Raw genomic sequence first — 5,827 nt, forward strand, 5'->3', positions numbered from 1 at the left:
ATATTCTCCTCCAACACCATAACTCAAAAGCATCAATTCTTCTATGGTCTTCCTTATTCACTGTCCAGCTTTCGCATGCATATGAGGTTATTGAAAATGCCATGGCTTGGGTCAGGCACAACTTAGTCCTCAAGATGACATCTTTGCTCTTCAACACTTTAAAAAGGTCTTGTGTAGCAGATTTGCCTAATGCAATACGTCGTTTGATTTCTTGACTGCTACTTCCAAGAAGAATTTAGTCCTTGACAATTTCAATCTTTTCTTTGTTGATAAGAATGTTATTTATTGGTCCACTGGTGAGGATTTTTGTTTTCTTTACATTGAGATGTTATCCATACCAAAGGCTGTGCTCTTTGATCTTCACCAGTAAATATTTTAAGTCTTCTTTACTTTCAGCAAGCAAGGTTGTATCATCTGCATATCACAGGTTGTTAATGAGTCTTCTTCCAATCCTGATGCTCGTTTTTCTTCATAGAACCCAGCATCTCAGATTATTTGCTCAGCATACAGGTTGAATAAGTATGAAGGTGAAAGAGTACAACCTTGTCGCACACCTTAGGCTCTGTTTATCCTGCAATGTTTTGATTACACCTTCATATTTGATTGACAGCTTTGCTGGGTAGATGATTCTTGGTTGGCAGTTTTTTTCCTTTCAGGGTTTTATATATGTCTCCCCATTGCTGTCTTCCCTGCATGGTTTCTGCTGAGAGATCTGAGCTTAATCTGATTTGTATGTTACACTTCTCTTTTCCCTAGCTGCTTTCCAGATTCTGTCCTTATTTTTTATTTTGGAGAGCTTGATTATTATATGTCTTGGTGATTTTCTTTCAGAGTCTATCCTTCCTGAGGTTCGTTGATCTTGAATGCTTATCTTTTCACTTTTCAGGATGTTAGGGAAATTTTCTTCCAGAAGCTCTTCAGCTAACTCCTCTGTGGACTTGTGTGATTCTTTCTGTTCCAGAATACCAATAATTCTTAAATTATTCCTCTTCATATTGTCCAACATGAATCTTAGGCCTTTTTCAGATTTTTTTATCCTTTTTTCTGCTTGCTCTTCTATCTTAGTAGTGTTGAGAGATTTATCTCTTAGCTCACTAGTTCTGGCTTCTAACTCTTCAATTCTACTCCTTTTTCTTTTTAGTGTATTGTCCATTTCATATTTTATTATTAATCGTTTGGACCTCTTTCTGTAGGTTTTGAATGGTTTCCAATGCTGTATCTATCTAATTTGATTGTTCCTGTAGTGCTTTCCTGACTTCTTCCTTATTTTTCTCAACTCCATTGTATAGTGTTTTGATACATTTTATAATCATTTTTCTGAATTCCTTCTCAGGTATTTCCAAACCTGCCCATCTTCTAGTATGAGTGTAGGTCCACTTCCAGCTCATTTGCCTGTCGTTTTATCTTATTCCTGGACATGTGCAGATATGGTCATCTGCTTCTGTTTTTTGGGCAAATTTCAGGAGTTAGCTGTGGCCCTAATACTTAGATGGGTGTGTAGTTTGGTATTTTTTATGCTTTCTGATTGCCTCCAGGTAGATGTGATCAGGAGATAGGTTTCCCTTTTCACTCTTCTTCCTGGGAAATTTCAAGATGCCACTGTTGGTCATTATGACATAACTCAGGATTTAATTTTTAGCCTATTTCTTTTTTCGTCTGCCTCTCCTGCTCCACAACCCCCAATCAGGCCTCTTTCCTAGTGATAAACAGTTCAGGGCCAGCTATGACCGTTTTGCACTGCCATTTGGTTTTAAATGGAAATGGTCTCTTTAAATTTTGAGGAGATCTGTGCACATGTATAGCAGAACCCTCCAGAGGTAGGGGTGGGGTGTCCACTCACTCAGGCACCCCCTCTAGTCACCTGAATGGAGGTGCACAGACAGTGAGAGACCAATGAACAGATAAAAAAATAAAAATAGAATGTCCACACCTTTATCTCCACAGTTCTGTCAGGCATCCATGGCTGCTCTGATCCTTCCCCTGCTTGGTCTAGCCCAAGATGGCAGCTCCAGGAGCAGCTGAGTGTCTTGGATTAGAAAGTACTGGATTTCTTGCTTCTGCTACAAATTCCCCTAGCTGTAAGTCTTCTAAATATTCTTTTATATGTGGTTCAGAGTTATGGCACCATCTGCTGAGCATGTTTGGTCCTGTATTCTGTGTTGTTACTGATGGAGTCACTGCACTTCCACCCAATATGCCCTTTGTTTGTTCTCCCTCCATTCTGCTTTTTATGTCTCTTGACTGGTGCGTTCAATCCATTTACATTCAATGTAATTATCAATAGGTATGAATTGATGTCATTTTTCTGTGTTTGTGTGTATGTGTGTGTGGTGCTGTTAACTTCTTTGTTCCACATAATTTTCTGTGCTGAGTTCATTTTGTTTGTGGGTTTTCTTGTCATTTTCATTTCTGTTGTATTAATGTTTACTAAATCTTTCTGGTTTTCCTCTATTTTTATTTTGATGCGCAGGTATACTATTTTTCTTTGAAGTTACCCTGTAATTTATTAATTTCCCCCTGCTTAAAGCAGTCTGTTTTATCTTGTAATCTACTTGACTTCCTTGCAATTTTGGAAGTTTAGTATTCTATACTATTCCCTCTTTTTGCTTTGTAGTTGACTTCATTATACATTCATATCTCTGGTTTCCTATTTTCAGTCTTGTAGGTTTGTTTTATTTTAAATACTTCTATATCTGGAGTCCTGGTGTGGTGCGGTGGGTTAAAGCACTGGACTGCCATATTGGTTTAAACCACAAGGTTGGTGATTCAAGCTCACCAGCTTCTCCTTGGAAACTCTATACAGGGTCGCTAGGGGCCAGAACCAACTCGATGGCACTTAACAACAATAATATATCTGGATTGAGTTCTGGGTAGTGTTGTCACATGTGGTAATACTCAGGTTGTTGTCTGCTGCTGTTGATTTTCAGTCTAAAGTATACCCTTTAGCATTTTTTGCAAAGTTAGTCTGGTCATTACAAATTCCTGTAATTTCTATTATCAGAATTTCACCATCATATTTAAGGGACAGACTTGCTGGGTATATGATTCTTAGTTGGCAATCTTTTTCTTTCTGAGTTTTGGATATGTTATCCTATTGCCTTTTTGCCTGCATGGTATCTGCTGAAAAATCAGAGCTTAGTCTTATTGGTTCTCCTTTGTAGGTAACTTTTCGTTTTTCCCAAGCTTCTCTCAGAATTCTTTTCTTGTCTTTGATTTTGGAAAGTTTGGTTATATGTCTTGGTGATTTTCTTTTGGGATCTCTCCTGTTCAGGATTCATTCAGCTTCTTGTATGCTTATCTTCTCATCTTTCATGATGTTAGGGAAGTTTTCTTCCAACAACTCCTTGACAATTTTCTCTGTGCTTGTCTCTTCTTGTTCTGTAATTCCTATCACCTGTAAGTTATTCCTTTTCATGATGTCCCACATAACTTTTAGGTTTTCTTCAGATTTTTTATTCTTTTTTCTGATTGTTCTTCTAACATAGTAATAATGAGAGGCCTCCATTGTTTCACATCTACTCCTTTGCCCTTTCAATGTATTGTCCATTTCTGGTATCTTAGCATTAATTTTCAGGATATTTAATTGCAGGTATTTTATTGCTTCAAAACTTGCATTTATTTTATCCGTTTGTTCTTGTAGTGTTTTCCTGAGTTCTTGTAAAGTTTGTTTGTGTGTGTGTTCTTCTTGTTTTCCTCAATCTTTCTATCAATCCTTTGAAGGTATCTAATTATCATTCTTTTGAATTCTTTTTCAGTTAGTTCCATTAACTTTTCTTCCTCAGAAACATTTTCTGATTCTGTATCTTGGGCATTTGTTTGAGCCATTCTATCTCATTTCTTTGTGTGAGCTAAAATTGTCTGTTGTCTCAAGGGAATTATGTGGTTGTCATTTTTGTAAAAACAAACAGTGCATTTTTTGGACCCAGAGGGAAGAAATATCTGGGGGCTTCTCAATTCAAGGAGTTCATGAGGTGGCTGTGGAAGGAATGTGACAACAGAGTTCCTGGCCTAGATGGAGTTGGTATTGGTGTTGGTGTTATCTATATTCATGGCACTCAATCTGGAAGTAGTTTGTATGAACATTTAATGGGACTGTTTCCAATGTCTGTTAAAACTACAGAGAAACTGAGGGCAAAGTGTCTGGTTAAATGCTGCTCTGGTGGCTCTGTGGGTTTTGGAGGTCTGGAATCAAGGCCACCTAAATCCAGGCACCAAAGCAGTGCAGCCGGCCCCCACCTCACACTGGCATGGTTCTAAACTCCTGAAGAGCAGGGTCTGCAATGGGGGTGGATGAGGGTAGGAGCTGGCCATACTTCTGGTCACCAGGGGAGCATGGGGAAAAAGAAGAAATCACACCTTTTCTATCACCCACGTGAATCTGTTCTGCCAGGCCTCCCTCTGCTGCCAAAGCTGCCCACAAGATGGTGGAGCCACGTCTGGCCAGCTGTTCACCAGTCAGTTTCCTCTCTTACTGTTCCTGCTCAGCCTCTCCTCCCAACTAGCACTCAATCCACCTCTCTAACCTTTCTTCTGACGTTCAGGCTGTTCATTTGTATCTGTTTTATTTTATCTCTCGTATCTTTGTTGCAGAGGGTCCATGTGGTGCATCTGCCTAGCTACCAGAAGTCCTTGACATTTTTTTAAGTCATACACACTTGCTGTCATGGACTGAGTGTGTTCCTTCAGAATATGTATCAGCTTGGCTGGGCCATGATTCTCAATTGTTTGGCAGTTATGTAATGAGGCAATCATCCCCCATATTGTAATCTGATATGATCAGCCAATCAGTTATCAGTGGGGTTAGGGTGGGATGCAACACCGTTTCCCAGCCCAGGTCACATATTAGGGAAGTTTCCCTGGGCTCTCACCTGCATCACCTTTATTGTTGTTGTTGTTGTTAAGTGCACTCAAGTCAGTTCCAACTCACAGCAACCCTGTATAGGGTTTCTGAGGAGCGACTGGTAGGTTTGAACTGTCGACCTTGCAGCTAAAATTGACCTTGTGGTCCAGTGCATTATCCTGCAGCTCCATACCAGCATCACTTTTAATCTTGGGGGTGGGGGATTAAAAATAAGCAACCAGAGAAAGAGAGGGCTCAATACCACCAAGAAAGAAGAGCTGGGAGTTGAGCTGTCCTATGGACCCAGGAACTCTATGCTATGGACCTCCTAGACCCAGGGGAAGACTGATGCCAAGACACACAGAGATCTCAAGGGAACACCAATGCTATAGATGTTGAGAGGGAAAAAGACTCTTATCCAGAATCAACAGTAAAAGAAAGCCTTACCCTAGAGTTGGCATCCTAAATTTGGACTTCTAACCTCCTAAACTGTGAGAAAATTAATTTCTGTTTGTTAAAGTCATCGGCTTGGGGTTTTTCCATTATAACAGCACTAAATAACTAAGACACCTGCTCTGTGCCCCAGCAGTTACTCACTCTTATGTCTCTACCCAGAGAAAGGACATTATGTCAACACCAAAATGTATATACAAATGCGCATCATGGCTTTATTCATAATAGCATCAAATCAGAAACAACCCAAGTGTCCTTCAGAAGATGAATGGATACCCAAATTGTGGTATATACAATGTAATCTACTCAGCCATTAAAAAGAATTAAGTACTCAGTGTCAGTGACATAGCCACAGAGGACTAGAGTGGAGAGTGAAGTGTCCAGCTAATAAGAAGTTAGGGCATATACACAAGAACACCCACACTTGCAGATAATACCCACTTGACCTGGCTTCAATGACTGGATGATCAGAGCTCAACTAGCAGAAGAAAGAAGAGGGAAAAAAGAGTAATCTGATACAATTTGATGAACTTG

Source organism: Chrysochloris asiatica, unplaced genomic scaffold, assembly GCF_000296735.1.
Source record: "Chrysochloris asiatica unplaced genomic scaffold, ChrAsi1.0 scaffold00128, whole genome shotgun sequence".
Taxonomy (NCBI): domain Eukaryota; kingdom Metazoa; phylum Chordata; class Mammalia; order Afrosoricida; family Chrysochloridae; genus Chrysochloris; species Chrysochloris asiatica.